The following is a 16,841-nucleotide window of genomic DNA, read 5'->3' as shown; positions in this document are numbered from 1 at the left end:
ACAGGTTCTCTGGTAGTGGGGCAGAACTAATGCACAAACGGCAATCTCAGTGTTTGGCGCTCCACCTAATATCTTCCCTGATTTTATTTTAGCAAATTAGTTTTTGGGCGAACGTGGTGAATATTCATGAATCCAGCAGTTTCATTAATCCTTAGTGCGTTTTATAATGGTATTAGTAGTAGAAATTGTATTATTATTTATTATATTATTTTTTATTTTTTTTTTTTTAAAGAATAACATGAATGATAACAACAATATCTTAAGCACCACCACCGTCCTCCTAAGTTCAGTTATAAAGACAAATAGCATCTTACATGGTTAACAAATTTTTGTTCTTATATATATTATCTATATATATATATATATTATATATATTTATATATATATATATATTATATATATAATATTTTATGTACCAAGGTGTGCATAGAGCAAGCGGTCTCAATTCCAGTCCTCGTGCCCCCCAGCTTCTGCATATTGCGCACGTCTCTCTTTGTTAAACACACCTGATTCAGATAATCAGCTGGTTAGAAGTGAGCTCTGTGCATGAACGTTGTGTTCTCAATGACATGGTCCCTACACAGTGTTCATTGCCTCCCTACTCCCTGAGCAGGGGAAATCTGTTGAAGTTTACTTCACATCAAAACATTCATTCACGGATTTGTGCTGCGCAATGTCTCCACACACGAGGATAATGTGTGACATCATATACCTCTGTAAATAAATACAATTTAAATTCAGGTCTCACAAACTTCAATGATACTTTGAATGGAACATATACGTTCGCTTTTGAGCTGGAACTCATGGGGAATATCCTGTGATGTCCACCTTAGCAGGGCACTTATGTTCAAATAGAACCAAACGTCTGAAGCCATAAGAGAAACATACAAAATGTGCAGAGCAGGGGGAGCTATAAGAGCTGTTGTTTGGTGTGCTTTGCTTGCTGCGACTCTCTGATTGTTGGAATTTTCTGTACAGTGTCATGGGTAAGTAGTTTTTCCACTTAGCATTCTGTTATTAAAACATATTTGTTGCACATTAATGGCGAACAGATGCCTTCACCCAAAAGGAATATACAATCATTAACGACCTTATAGTTCAAGTAACAGTAATTCGTTTAAAAATCAATTGCTTTGTAGGGAAAATGAATGGTTTTTACTTCCAGAACTTCTGACTGTTGCAGTCTATATCACATAAATATATCTGATGTAGCTTAATATATATTTATCCAAATGTTTTCAGAGAGTTGTGAGGTGAAGACTGAGAGTAAGGCCAACGAGATGGATGTTCCACAGCAAGCTGAGCAGGTCAGTGACTGGGACGCCACCGGCCAAATCAGAGGATGATAGATATCATCAAACAGTCGCAAGAGGTCATATGATGATAGTCGAGGATATGGTTACTATGATACATCGTGAGGAAAGGAGGTAAGTTAGGTCTCCTTGGGTTTACTTTGTTTTTTGTATTGCTCAATCTCATAGTCTCTTTGGTTGTTTTAGGGGAAGTCACCACAGCCCCGGCTGCAGAGAAGAAGAGGAAGACATTGATGATAAACTTGTGGTCATTGACACCTGTAAGTATAATTTAGGAGAAATGAGTATAGTGAGAGTGACTCCTGGTTAACTTGTAGTATTAAAGGGCACCTACTATGCAAAATCCACTTTTACTAGGTGTTTGGACAGAATGTGTGTTAGAACTGTGTGTAAACTGCCAGCTTAGAATGATAAAAATCCATCCAGTCTTTTTTTTTTCAAATCTTCATAAAACCAAACCAGGCTCAAAAAAACTGTGTCTCGCTCATGTTGCTTATACCCCTCTGCTGTTTATTGCCATATGCAAAAGCAGAGATAGTCTAGGCTCCACCCCCTTCTGGAGTCGATTTGGAGTGCTGTTTTTTGAGGGATTTCCCAATACTTGATACTGTGCTCATGTACTTATTCTCTCTTTAAATGCTCTGATACCACACAGTATGTTCACAGTGTTTGTGTCCACACCAAAAAGCACTGAACAGAAACAGAGAGCAGAACGAAGATATTTTAGATTTAAGGATTTCTATGATGTAAATGTATCTAATTATACACGTTTTATTCACATTACAGAATGGCTTCTTGTTTGTTTGTCTCTAGATAACTGTGACCTGCACTTTCAAGTGTGGCCCGTGACCGATACAGCGGTTACCCTCTGACCATTGAGGGTTTTGCCTACTGTGTGGGCAGGTGCTCGAGCCACTTACGGTGTTACCAAAGGGACGTGTGTGCTTTGAAATGAAGGTAACAAAGATGCTATTTAATGTTGAAGCCATGTTTTGATTGCACAAGATAGGTCACAAAGCTCTTTATTGTCCTGTTCCTTGTTTAGATAAATGAGGAAATTTTCAGTAAAGCACCTTCCTACCACTGAGCCTGACCCTCATGTGGTGAGAATCGGATGGTCCCTGGACTCTTGCAACACTCAACTTGGTAAATGACCAGACTTACAGTAACCCTGCTTCAAAGTATTTCTGACACCTGATGCATTTTTTTTTATTAAGAATAATCCAAAAACTTTTTGCTGGAAAGTGTGAGGTTTGTCTTCTGTGGGGCATTAACATTGTAGTTTACGAGCTCTTTCTTTTGTATTACAGGTGAAGAGCCCTTCTCTTTCGGCTATGGAGGAACTGGCAAGAAATCCTCCAACTGTAAATTTGAGGACTATGGGGAAAAGTTCAGTGTGAAAATGATATCATGGGCTGCTATATTGTAATTATATTTTTCTCTTATACTTCTAGATTCGATTAGATTACACATAATGCATCTTAATGTGGTCTCAGAGACTGTATTATTAAAACCATTTTCCACTCTGTTTTCCATAGGACTTTGAAAGCAGTGGGGGAGGAAAGTAGAAATGGCGTTTCTCGAAGAATGGCAACGTTGCTGGGGCCCGTGTTTCCATGTCACTCGAGAGGGAACTGGCCGGCCGTGCTCTTTTCCCACACGTGTTGGTGAAGAACTGTGCTGTGGAATTCAACTTTGGACAGAGAGAGGAGGCCCTTTTTCCCTCAGCCGGAGGGCTAAACCTTCATTCAGGATATTCACCTAGAGGACTAGAGTCAGAGGGTCACTGGGACCGGCCACTAAAACTGAATGCGGAGGTTTGATGTGGAAATTAACTTTTAAGAATAATAATCATTATGTATTCCAGTCTCATCAACAAGGGTTTTATAATGAAGAAGAATTGTGTTTTAAAATTTTCAGCTGTGGCTGAATTTTATGCATCTATAATGTAATTCCATGGAGAGTAATAATTTGGTTAACATTTGTTGGAAAGTGATTGCCAGTATGTGGACAGCACCAGTAATACCGGTATCACCGGGGGGGTGGGGTTTCGTTGGCCGGTTTCCTCGTTTTCCATCACTTTTAAATAGCTTATAAATGTCAGTGCGCATTTTACTTTCACTTTCAAATTAGCACAGCATAGTGCTGGGCGGTATACCGGTTCATACCGAAAACCGGTATATATTTTCGTTACGATATTAATTTTTAATATACCGCCATACCGATGTATTTAATTATTCAATGTTCGGAACGTTATGCTGCGCCGCGGCCGCGGGACACTGTTTCAGACGGACCCTTTACAATGTTGCAAAAATCCGACGTCGACCAAACAACCATTTTATGCAAGTGCTGTCAGGCTAAAAGCACATCTTGGAATATCAACCAGCAGAAAATGCATTGTACACCTGATTATGCATGAAAATAAAAAACGTCATGAACCGGGAAACCGGCATAATTTAGAAAAAAAACGTGATATAAGTTTTTGTTCAAACCGCCCAGCACTAGTGATTATGCATGAAAATAAAAAAATAGAATAAAAAAAATACACAAAGTTTAAATACAGTAAAAATCCACAAACACTGGAACCAAAAAAATAAGAAACGAATGTTTAAAAAAGAAGAAAAAAGCTTACAAAATCACCTTAATTTCAAAATCCAAATATTGCCCAAAAGGCACTTTTGCATTTTGTTCCGAAACTAAATCGTAATCATTAATTGTAGTATCTGTTCTCTAACTGAATTAAATGATTTTTATTACTATAAAAAATCAAAACGATGGTGGGGGGGGTGCTGCAGCGGTGGGCAAGTGACCGCCAATACAGACAATCGCATTAAGCCTACAAGTATGTAAAATGTTGACTCCATGTTTTCTTCTCAGATCCTGATGATGGTTGGTCTACCTGGTAGGTGGAAAAACCACCTGGGGCCATAAAACATGCTGAAGAGAACCCTGACAAAAAGTACAACATCCTGGGCACAAATGCTATCATGGAAAAAATGAAGGTATGGCCTCCTGGATTTTAATCCCTGTTGTTATGGCAGCTGTGCATGTGTTAAGTTTGGTTGTCTTTAAAGAACCACCACTACAGCCTACACATTCAGACAGACATTTTTGGCAAGGCTTGGGTAACTCTGGCCCTTGATGTCCACTATCCTTCAAAAGTTTAACTTCAACCTACCTAAAAACACACCTGTCTGTATCAGGGTCATGGGACTTCGTCGTCAGCGCAACTATGCCGGACGCTGGGACATCCTTATTCAGCAGGCCACGCAGTGTCTCAACGGCTCATCCAGATTGCTGCCCGCAAGAAAACGCAACTACATCCTGGATCAGGTACTGCTATACTTGCCTTCCTCTGTGCTGTACTCACAGCTAAAGCCCTTCCCCTTCCCTTCTCAAACCCTCCCCCAAAAAAAAACACACACATCCACTACTGCCCACTGAGGTGCCATGTTTCATTAATGTACTTCTGCTCTCTCTGTAGCCTAGTCCAAAACATCTATTAGCCTTTTGTGCTCCTGAAGACTTGTTTTTTCCAGTCCTTATTTCTTTGTCCTGTTGCTGAATTATGATTGTTTTTGTTTTGCTTAAATGTAAAAAAAAAAAATGAGCAAGGAAAGAATGCAGTGTAGTATGTTGTCGCAATGAATATTTTTGACTTATGTATTGCCTTGTTGTAAAGAGATCTTTGCCACACTGTACAAGTAGTCCATGACATTAGTAAGATGTTGAAAAACAAGTAATCACTGCCTGGTGAGTAAGAAAAAACCTTCTGTTGCTATGGGAACTGTTAACTGTAAAAAAAAGAGAACTTTTCATTAGATAAACTTGGAACTTTACTTGAATGTTTGTGTTTAGAAATGAATGGCAGGTAAGTGGGAAAACTAACCTGCTTGAAGTTTACAGGTGGACAGTTCCAGAGGTTGTAAGGTAGGTAAGGGTCAAAGGACATGCTAATGGGTCCCTAAGGAGTCTGTGAGTATAAACGGGTAGGTAATAAATGTTGTTTGTCCATGTCGGGGCACGCTGGTCTATTGAACAACGTATAAGTGAAGGTAAGGAAGGGGACCCAGGCAGTGCATGAGATTGAAATACAGAAGAGTGAGGATTATTTACGTTCTTCAGAATTTTGAAATTAGTTTCTTTTAGTCCGGGCAATATGTACCAGCAGATAATGTGTTCAAATCTCAGTCATTGATGTTTGGAAGTGATTGATGTAGTTTTACATTTTAAGCATGACCAAAAGTTTGGTTAGTTTAAAATGGCCGGGACACACCAAGCCGACTTCAAAGAACTAGTGGCGACGAAAAGCCAACGGTCGCCTCGCATTCGCAGCGTCGGACCAAAATGCTGCGCTGGAACACACCGCACAGACTACAACCGACGGCAAACTAACACGTGCGTTCTGCGCATGCGTTAGAGGAACGAGTTCATATCAGCAGCTATTAAGGGGTCATACAATGCGATGTAAATTTTTTTCTTTTCTCTTTGGAGTGTTACACGCTCTTCGTGCATAAAACATCTGTAAAGTTGCAAAGACTGAAGTCTCAAATCCAAAGAGATATTCTTTATTAAAGTTAAAGTCTTGTCCACGCCCCCCTTAAACGGCTTGTGTAAAACACACCCCCACATCTCTATGACACTATGTGGCAAGATTTGCAAAACGCCACCCAAATGTTCACGGAAAGAAAGAAGGCGTACCTTTTATTCTCACTGTTGCCGCTCACCATTTGATGGAGAAGCTGTGTGTTTATTTTTTAATGTGAAACTACTGTGTTTTGCCTTCCAAAAGAGCACGACATATCCGCTTCGTCATGCCTAGAGCTGATCCGTGCTGGTCGCTGAGGAAATACATCAACTTCGCGCTCACCGTGGACAAAGCGGAGTCCTGCCCGGGGTTGTGACGCGGTTGCCCGCAACCCCCGGCCGCTCCTTCGTCAAAATCCGCCGCCCAGTTTCCTTGTTATAGCCACTGGCTGCTGCTCACTCAAGCCGCTGGCCATTCCTCACTCTTTGCAAACGTCAGTCTGGTCGCTTCTTACTCACAGTATGTGAGTAGGTTTACATATGTAAAGGATTTGCCACTGATGATTCAAACCCGAATTTTGAGCAGTGAAGAGTAGCACTTGTCGTTTGTCATTTCTTCAATCACAAATGCAGACATGGTTTTTATGTTTACACAGCACGATATGTAACGCAAACCCGTAAAAAAGACAGTACAAGTCATTATAATCAGTAATTATGTCCCCACTGGATGCAACAACTGCCTCGTTTGTAATGGGTTTTATTGTTTTTGTCCTGTCATGCTGGTGTTCTGACCAGGACGCGACATAACAGTATATATTGAGGGGCGTAACATTTCCGTCAGATGCTTGAGGCATTCGGGCAATCACAATGCACTGGACAGCTGGCCAATCAGCGCACACCTCGCCTTGTAAAAAAAACTGTGTTTCAGAAGGCGAGGCATAGAGGAGAAACAATAATGTACAATATGTGAAAAAATAATGTGTTTTTTTAACCTTAAACCGCATCAAAAACACATTTCATTACACCAAATACACAAAATAATGCAACATCGTATGACCCCTTTAATAGTATATATTCGTCATTCAAAAGGAGAAACCAAAACAAAGATATACCTGTTAAGTGCAGATATATAAAATGTAAACAATGCAGCGCTTGCTTACCATTTTGAATATCAGTAATGTTGATTACTTTAATAATTTTAAGCGGTTCATGTTGTTATGAAAACATTTGCGTATTTAAAAATTATTGGGAAAAATCATGTAACAATTTAAACAGCCTTCTGTCTGCACCGCCTTCATTCACATGCTTGTTTTTTATCACTTTTGCTTTATTTCTCGCCACTGACTCGTTCGCTGCACTGAACATCCAATCAGAGCTCTCACTCATTCTCGCTGACGTCCCCGACGCCAATTCAACATGTCGAATTGGGCAAACTGCCACCGATTTGAGCTGACTAGTGAAACACACCAAACAAACTAGCCCGACCGTCGCTAGCCGTCAGCCCGACGATGTCAAACAGCCGATTGTCGGCTTGGTGTGTCTCTGGCTTAAGAGAAAACGCTTTCAGTATTAAGCAGTCAAGTTAGAATTTAATTGCATGTAATTTCTTCTAACTTGGATCTTTTTAGTATAGTGAGAAACTATAACACAGAAGTACTCTGTAACGTTTGTCTCATAAGAGAATGGCTTCTGTTAAAACTAGTAGTTTGAGCGAAGCAGAAAAGGGTCCCCTGTACAGTGGTCAGTCATTCACAAAACTCCCTTGTGTTGGCCTCTTCGCAATCCACGGTAAGTCAGTTGCAATTGTGAGAGACAACCGCTAGTCATTCCAGATCAGTAAATATAGACATGACAAAAAAAAAAAAACTCTCTCACTTTCATCGTTGCAGGAATCCAATTCCCCTCCTACGGAACGCAAAGCCGTAACAAAAGCAAATAATGAACAGCTTCTACTTCTTTCTTGTCACCATTGCTAGACAAATGTATATGGATCAGCCCAGAGACGAAAAATGCGTCCTTTTGAAGGTTTTCAACGCAAGGCTATTGTAATTTGTCCCACGGATGAGGATTTAAAAGAGCGAACATTAAAGCGAACTGATGAGGAAGGGAAGGATGTTCCCGATCATGCTGTGTTAGAAATGAAAGGTAGGAATGCCATGGATAACCAAAACAAATGTTCAAAACTACACACCAGATCTGCTTTTGCTGTTGTTGTTTTTTTGTTTTTTTTCTTTTTCTTTATTTTAAGACTTGGAAGAACCCACCCGTCCCTCCTTCTGTTAAACCTTTTTGCCAGATAAAAGAGCTCCTTTCACCTTTTTTCATCTCTCCCAGCCCTGTTAACCACATTTTCTTGCATTGTCTCTCATGCCATTCCTCACCACTGCAAACCTGCTCAGATAATCAGGAGTGAGGATAAGGATTGCTGTCATTGGCTCTGGCTCTCTAATTCTCTTCAGCAACCGAGCATTTTGTATTGGCTTTATTATTAAAAGTTGAATACATTTTTGGACAACTGTCCTCATCTAGGTACTACTTAATTTACAGGGACATCATTTTTTTATCATATCACTCTTTTTCTGGCAATTGTTTTTAGTTTAATTTTAGTTCCCTATGACCCCCCCTACATTGTCCTCATATTCCTACTCTGGGACAAGTGTTTACTTACACAGCTAAGGCAACGTTTGTCCTAGAGCATGTAACTTTATCAACACATACTCTAGTTCTCTCTCTTTTACTCTCTCTCTGTCCCCTTGTTCTGTCCCCTCCTCTGTATGTTTGCTGTCACCATTGTATGGTGCTGATAATGATTCTCTTTGTCTTTTGCCGGCTCGGCTGTTCTGTCCCTCATTGCGTGCCTCTGCTCCCGCAGCAAACTTTGTGCTGCCCGAAGTCGGCGAGTTCCTGGACGATGTGACATTCGTAGAGCTTCAGCGGGAAGAAGCCGACGTTCTCATCAAGCAGTACAACGAAGAAGGCCGTAAAGCTGGCCCTCCCCCGGAGAGAAGCGTTTTGATAGCCGCCAGGGTGGTTTCCGTGGCCGTAGTAACTTCCAGCGCTATGACAATCGTGGTGGACCTCAGGGTGGAAGAGGTGGATACCAGAACCGGGGCGGCTCTGGAGGTGGAGGCTACCGGGAGGTACGATTCCTAAATTTGCTAGTTTTGTGCTTTTCAAGTTTGGGGACAGTAAATTAGTAGTAGTAGTAATATATTTAGCTATTTATTTATTTAGCTAAGACACATTAAAAAGTGACAGTAAAGTAAATAAAAAAAAAAAAAAAAGACTTCATTTCAAATAAATGCTGTTCTCTTTCTATTCATGTAGGAATAGAAAAAATGGTGGACTTGCTTTCTCATTTCATACAAACACAACTTTCGTCATTTTGCATGTCAGTTAATAGATTGTACAGAAAATGATCTCAGGACATTGGTGTTATATTACTGCAGTATTGTTGCAGTTTTTGTATAGGCCGATTTATTTAAAACATTATAATGGGATATTCTTTTCTTTTTTCTTTTCTTTTTTTTTTGTGGAAGCTTTAAGACAATATACAGGTAATATTATGTAGTTATTACTAATATATTTTTTTTTTGTTGTCATATTAGTATATGGTGAGTAGCCGTGTAATAATCTGGATAATTTACAGCCAGCCAGCATCATCGCAAAGAAAATAAGTTATATTGATGACCCTGTCTGGGTTTATTTTGCAGTTAATGATCAGATTACTATACAGTTATTCCATATTTATTGTTCTACGTTGGTGGTTAGATTCTGCCTACAAGTTGTTGATAATCACTCAACTAATTCATTAGGATAACAACCGTGGAGGCTACAACCAGAATCGCTGGGAAAAATAACTACAGGGACGGAGGCTCAGGAGGTCGTGGTGGATACAACCGCAGCCAGCAGTCTGGAGGCAGTTACAACCACAACCGCCAAGGCTCCTACAACAAGAGTGGCTCTGGATCCAGCTACAGCCAATCACAGGTACTAAAGACTGGGCTAAGATTATCCAGCGATCAGCTTGTGAAACCAAACAGGACTTGAAGTCATTGCTTACATTTTATTTTAATCTTTTTTTCTAGCCTCAGTCTTACAATCAAGGCTATAAACCAAGGCTACAACCAGAGCAACTACAACCAAGGGTACAACTATGGCAACTACAGTCAATACCCAGGATACAACCAGAGCTACAGTCAAACTCCAGCGCCCACGGGACAGACCTACTGCCAGCCGCAGCCGCAGCAGCAACAGCAACAGCAACAGCAGCAGCAGAGCTACAATCAACAGTACCAGCAGGTGAGATAGTCTCTGAAGGGAAACTGCATATAGTCACCATGATCAGAAATCAACTTCTCCATTAAGGGGCAATATTAGCCCATTATCTTTATAAGTTGTTTTGTCTTTATGTCTATGATTGGCCACTACATTTATAAAACTACAGAAACATGTGTGATTAAGTTATAATACTCAATGGTGCAAAAAACACCTAAGACGAAACCTAATGCTATGTAAGCAGATTTAGATATAATGCCACGGTTAAGTTTAATCATGACAGCTGTGATAGATTTAGTTTAGAAATTGTACAGTGGCATTTTTGTCCCCTTATCTTGAATGCATGTATTTTTATACATTGTACCTTACTTCCCCCAGTATGCTCAGCAGTGGCAACAGTACTACCAGAACCAGAGCCAGTGGAACCAGTACTATAACCAATACGGCAATTACGGCAACTACACCCAGCAGGGCACCCAAGGCAGCCAGGGCGCCCAGGGAACACAGTAGTAGCATCGCAGGTGTTTCAGACAGCCCATTCCCTAAACAGCATTCCTCATGCCTTTTTTGTGTTATCCAGTCTTACCCTTTTTTGCCTGCTCTCTGTAAACGTTTATTCACTCCCTATTTATACCAACCTTAAAGCTAATCAAATTTGTGTGGCCCTCCATTGCTCTGTTTGAGTTTTGGTGACAAGTATCCCTTTTTTTTTCTCTTCTACTAAATATTTGTTTACATACAGCTTGATCTTTTTGTCCCTCTGTGTACTTGTAGATGAGAGGTTCGACATTTGAATTTAGTAATGTGTGTTTTAGTCTGCGGCAAACGGCTCACACACTATGATGTGGAGTAAAAGGAGAAAATTTATTGAGAAAGCTTTGCACGCTTAGATTTACATCTGATGTATAGAGCGAGAGAGAGGCAAGGTGTTTCTGTGTTCCATTAGTTTTACCACTGATTTTATTTTATTTTTTATCTTGTAAGATTAAAGAACCACATTTTGCGGTAGATGGTTATGGGTATTGTTCTGTATATGATCATATGCCTGTATGTACAAATCGATGTAAGACCATGTAACACTTTTGTCTAGGTACATCACATTGGAAATTTTAATAACCTAAATCTTGAAATCTCTAAATCATTTTCCTTTTTATATAGCATTTTTAAAATGACTCTGATTGGTCTGATGCACATCTATTCCCATGTTGCAGATTAGTAATGATCCAAACTAGTTCCTTGTGTGGATATGTTTTTACCTTGTGTCTTGTCTGTAAAGCAGTATCTGCATATGGTTTTGTGTCAAATCAAAACACATTATTTTGTATTTGAGAATATAATCAGAAGAAACATCCTGTGTTCTGTGTTCTTGTTTAAATTAAGATTATCAGAAAGCTAAATAAACCCTTAGTATGTCTTTAAATGCGGAATTAACAAATTCTTAAAAAAACGGTTGTAATGTTAAGACAGTAAGCTACAATATTTGCAGTTGTTTACTGTACTCACATTTGACTTGTCAATGAGGCAGTATGACAATGACCTTTAAGATTTTTATTTCCAATTAATGTGGACAAATCATCCATGCTTCTTTTTGTTAATTCAGGTCTTTTATCATTTTATGTGCAAAATGTGCCAGAATAAAAAATACCTCAACAGTTAAATGGATAGTTCACGCAAAAACAAAATTTGGCATGATTTACTTTATCTAATAGGGACAATTAAAAATGAAAAATACCAAAAAAAAAAATATTGTAAGCTGGATTGTAGCAACATCGTTAATATACATCCATAATCACCCTCGTGTTGTTCCAAACCAGTAAGTCTTTGGCTCATCTTAGAACCACATTTATTAGTGAAAAACTGAGAGATATCTGTTCAGTCATTGAAAGTACATTCCACCACCAATACTTGCTTGACTCGTGAGAACAAACTTTATGGTTCTCATATGTCTAGCACATTTGAGCTTACATTTATTTGATGTACACTGATAAATGTTAATATGCAAATAAAAGTCTAAATGAAATATTTTTCATCATATGAAGTGATATTGTGTCTTAAGGATATTTGAATAAACTGCTTGATTTATATGGATTAATTTTATGAGGTCTTTAAGAACTTTTTAACCTGTGGGAGTTTTGGTTGATTGGACTTTGAAGACAGAAATCTGTCATGATTAAAAAAAAAAAGTTCATTTGTGTTTCTAAGATGAACAAGAGTTTAATGGGTTTGGTACTCAACATGAGGCGAGTAAATAATGGCGGTTTAATTTTTTTTGGGTGAACTATGAAGTTCAGGATTAAGTTTGAGGATGATTCTTTTTTATGTGGATTATTCATAATTCACAATGCAACAGCAAAAACTGAGGAAAAATAAATTGAGATGTTGCTCTTGTGCAAAAACACAATGTTAGCAATCAATGCACAGAGAGCATGCATGGTTTCTTTGCGCATCAATACTAATGGACTGTAATCAACAACTCTAATAAAACTTTCCTGAACCTATCAAGTTCTTCAGGGCCACTTGAAAAATCAAGTGCTGAAGCCAGTGGTGTGTAAAAAGCTCTGGACTCAGGAGCACTGGATTCTGGAGCGGTGGAAACGTGTTCTGTGGAGTGATGAATCACATTCCAGGCAAGTCTGGGTTTGGCTGAGACCAAGAGAACATAAACTGTCTGACAGCATTGTGCCAACTATGAAGTTTGGAATAATGGTACATGGCTGTTTTTCAGGGATTGGGCTAGGTGAAGGGAAATCTTAATAATAACAATTCCATCATGACTGTGCCTCAGTGAACAAAGCAAAGTCCATAAAGGCATGGTTCGGTGAGTGGAGAGTTTGAGAGTTTGATGTGGAGGAACTTGAGTGGTGTGGAGAGCTTCAAACACCTTTGAGATGAACTGGAATGGAGATTGTGAGCCAGGTCTTCTCATCCAACATCATTTCCTCACCTCACAAATGCTGTACTAGATGAATGGGCAAAAATTCTTACAGAAACACCAAAATCTTGTGCAAAGCCTTCCCAGAAGAGTGGAAGCTATTACATGTGCAAAGGGGTAACCAACTCACTATGTATTAGAAAGCTGTCATTAAAGTCCCTGTTGGTGTAATGGTCAGGGGTCCCAATACTTTTGTCCATATTCTGTAGTGTATTTTGCACAGATGTTTTACAATCATATAAATATTCATTTGTCCGCACCAGGTCCTTCTCAAAAAATTAGCATATTGTGATAAAAGTTCATTATTTTCCATAATGTAATGATAAAAATTAAACTTTCATATATTTTAGATTCATTGCACACCAACTGAAATATTTCAGGTCTTTTATTGTTTTAATACTGATGATTTTGGCATACAGCTCATGAAAAACCCAAAATTCCTATCTCAAAAAATTAGCATATTTCATCCGACCAATAAAAGAAGTGTTTTTAATACAAAAAAGTCAAACTTCAAATAATTATGTTCAGTTATGCACTCAATACTTGGTCGGAATCCTTTTGCAGAAATGACTGCTTCAATGCGGCGTGGCATGGAGGCAATCAGCCTGTGGCACTGCTGAGGTGTTATGGAGGCCCAGGATGCTTCGATAGCGGCCTTAAGCTCATCCAGAGTGTTGGGTCTTGCGTCTCTCAACTTTCTCTTCACAATATCCCACAGATTCTCTATGGGGTTCAGGTCAGGAGAGTTGGCAGGCCAAATGAGCACAGTAATACCATGGTCAGTAAACCATTTACCAGTGGTTTTGGCACTGTGAGCAGGTGCCAGGTCGTGCTGAAAAACGAAATCTTCATCTCCATAAAGCTTTTCAGCAGATGGATGCATGAAGTGCTCCAAAATCTCCTGCATTGACCCTGCCCTTGATAAAAAACAAGTGGACCAACACCAGCAGCTGACATGGCACCCCAGACCATCACTGACTGTGGGTACTTGACACTGGACTTCAGGCATTTTGACATTTCCTTCTCCCCAGTCTTCCTCCCAGACTCTGGCACCTTGATTTCCGAATGACATGCAAAATTTGCTTTCATCCGAAAAAAAAGTACTTTGGACCACTGAGCAACAGTCCAGTGCTGCTTCTCTGTAGCCCAGGTCAGGCGCTTCTGCCGCTGTTTCTGGTTCAAACAGCACACGCCTGTGCACGGTGGCTCTGGATGTTTCTACTCCAGACTCAGTCCACTGCTTCCGCAGGTCCCCCCAAGGTCTGGAATCGGTCCTTCTCCCACAATCTTCCTCAGGGTCCGGTCACCTCTTCTCGTTGTGCAGCGTCTTTTTGCCACACTTTTTCCTTCCCACAGACTTCCCACGGAGGTACCTTGATACAGCACTCTGGGAACAGCCTATTCGTTCAGAAATTTCTTTCTGTGTCTTACCCTCTCGCTTGAGGGTGTCAATGATGGCCTTCTGGACAGCAGTCAGGTTTTGAGTATTGAACCAGGCTGGGAGTTTTTAAAAGCCTCAGGAATCTTTTGCAGGTGTTTAGAGTTAATTAGATGATTCATATGATTAGGTTAATAGCTCGTTTAGAGAACCTTTTCATGATATGCTAATTTTTTTAGATAGGAATTTTGGGTTTTCATGAGCTGTATGCCAAAATCATCAGTATTGAAACAATAAAAGACCTGAAATATTTCTGTTGGTGTGCAATGAATCTAAAATATATGAAAGTTTAATTTTTATCATTACATTATGGAAAATAATGAACTTTTATCACAATATGCAAATTTTTTGAGAAGGACCTGTGTTTAATTAATTATTTTGTGTGTGTCTCTTGCACCCTCTGCTGGTTGGTAATTTCTAGCCAGTATACAGTGCGTTCCAGTCGGAAATATCGCCCCTTCTAAGGGCACTTGTGAGTGAAAACGATCTTGGCCACCATATTGAAGGGTTGTTCCAAAGCGAAGTGCTCAAAACTGGCCACTTCAAAGGGCCCTTTGGAATGAAGGATTTCGAAGGGTACAGCTGATGGAAACTTCGGGCTTATATGATCCTTTGCGCGATGACGGCGCCTCCGTATGGGCACGTGAGGATGACGCAGAAGGGCAATTCAAGAAACAGTTGTTCGGTCCCCTACACCCTTCGAAGCTCTCACTCCGGAGGGTAAACCCTTTGAAGGGATAAGTGCATAGGGATGGGCGCTTCCAAATGGAACGTAGGGTCTGTCATCACCAAACGTATTTTTTTTTTTTTTTTTTTTTTGTAGTTCATTAGAGTGTTATGCTGCCTCAGAAGCCTGTTGGGGGTGGAACCTTCGAGCACAAATTCTATCTACAAAAGTTATTGCCTGATAAGGTAAGCAAGGCAACTGTGTTTCCAGACGCAGTTTACCTTTGTCATATCATGTGTTGTGGCAATGGATCGAACCATTTAGAATTGTTTGAAGGGGAATTACTGGATCATGTTGACGGCATATTTCCTGAGAAAACAAGCTCTAACTTTTTTTTTGGCCCACTTTAGCTTATGGCACATTTTAGCTGACATTACCCTATATATTTTGAGGGTTTGGGGGACACTTGTTTAAAAAGGTTGCTGAGCCACATTGTTCTCAACTAACGTTACACCCTAGCAATGTAGGCTACATTCCTCAACCCTTCCTTCATCTGCGTACAGGTGTAATCTCACCTCACCTGACAACACTCCACCAAAACCCCCTGCTCCACTGATATTTTCATGATTTGATGTTTACTGAAGATGGCCATGAACAAAATAAGGTGGGTTTTTTGTGTTAATGTTCAATTATGTGTTTAAGGAATGGTATGCACCATGGAAACAAACCCAGACACAAAGCACCTGTTAAAATGAATAGTGTTAGTGGTCTTTGACCTTTACACGCTTAAATTATTGTAATTATGAATGGGTTTTCATTTTTTAAACATCCTATAAGAGATTACACAGAGTTTGCGCACAGACCTTTTACTTTTGAATTTGCATCTAAAGCAGCTCAGACTCGGGTGTGCACTTCATCAGGAAGTAAAGTAACTTCCTGTGCGTTTTAGTCGTTCACGACGTCATTAGTTAAACAGAACACGTGTAAGGGATGACAGGTGATGATTTACCATAAGTGAAAAGTGAAAGTGAAAGTCGTGACATTTGTCAAGTATGGTAACCCATACTCGGAATTGGTGCTCTGCATTTAACCCATCCTCAGCAGTGAGAAGTAAACACACCGTGAACACACACTCGGAGCAGTGGGCAGCTATATCCAGCACCCGGGGAGCAACTAGGGGTTCAGTGCCTTGCTCAAGGGCACTTCAGCCATGGGTATTGATTGTGAAAGAGAGCGCTGTTCATTCACTCCCTACCCACCTACAACTCACCGAGACTCGAACCTGCCACCTTCTGGTTACAAGTCAGACGCTCTAACCATTAGGCCACAGCTGCCCCGTTACAAGCAAGAGTCTGCCCCGGAAACATTAGCACTCAGACCGCAGCAAATGTGTCCAGTGTAAAAGCACCCTGAAAGTAAGTTAATTTGATTAACTGAATGGCAACATATGTCAGCAAAGCATATATAAACTTATACCATGGTCTGAATACTTGATTCTGATTGGCTGGCTGGCTGGAAACCATAGACTGTAAAAAAAAAAACATCATACATTACATTAAAAACAAAAATATGCAAATAAGAAAGTCATCCTATGGTTTAGGAATATAGAGTGTGAAACGTCAGTGTATGAATAACCAGGACTAATGTTAATTCTGTGTAAAGTATAAACAGTGTGAAAACAATATA

At 39.9% G+C, this 16,841-nt stretch overlaps 1 pseudogene; it reads left to right on the top strand.

Annotated features, from left to right (window-relative positions):
• The first annotated feature begins 3,317 nt into the window (after positions 1-3,317).
• LOC109108205 lies at positions 3,318-11,467 on the top strand (annotated as a pseudogene).
• Positions 11,468-16,841: the final 5,374 nt, after the last annotated feature.

This window comes from Cyprinus carpio, unplaced genomic scaffold, assembly GCF_018340385.1.
Source record: "Cyprinus carpio isolate SPL01 unplaced genomic scaffold, ASM1834038v1 S000006455, whole genome shotgun sequence".
NCBI classification, from domain to species: domain Eukaryota; kingdom Metazoa; phylum Chordata; class Actinopteri; order Cypriniformes; family Cyprinidae; genus Cyprinus; species Cyprinus carpio.
This window is presented reverse-complemented; position numbering and strand designations above follow the sequence as displayed.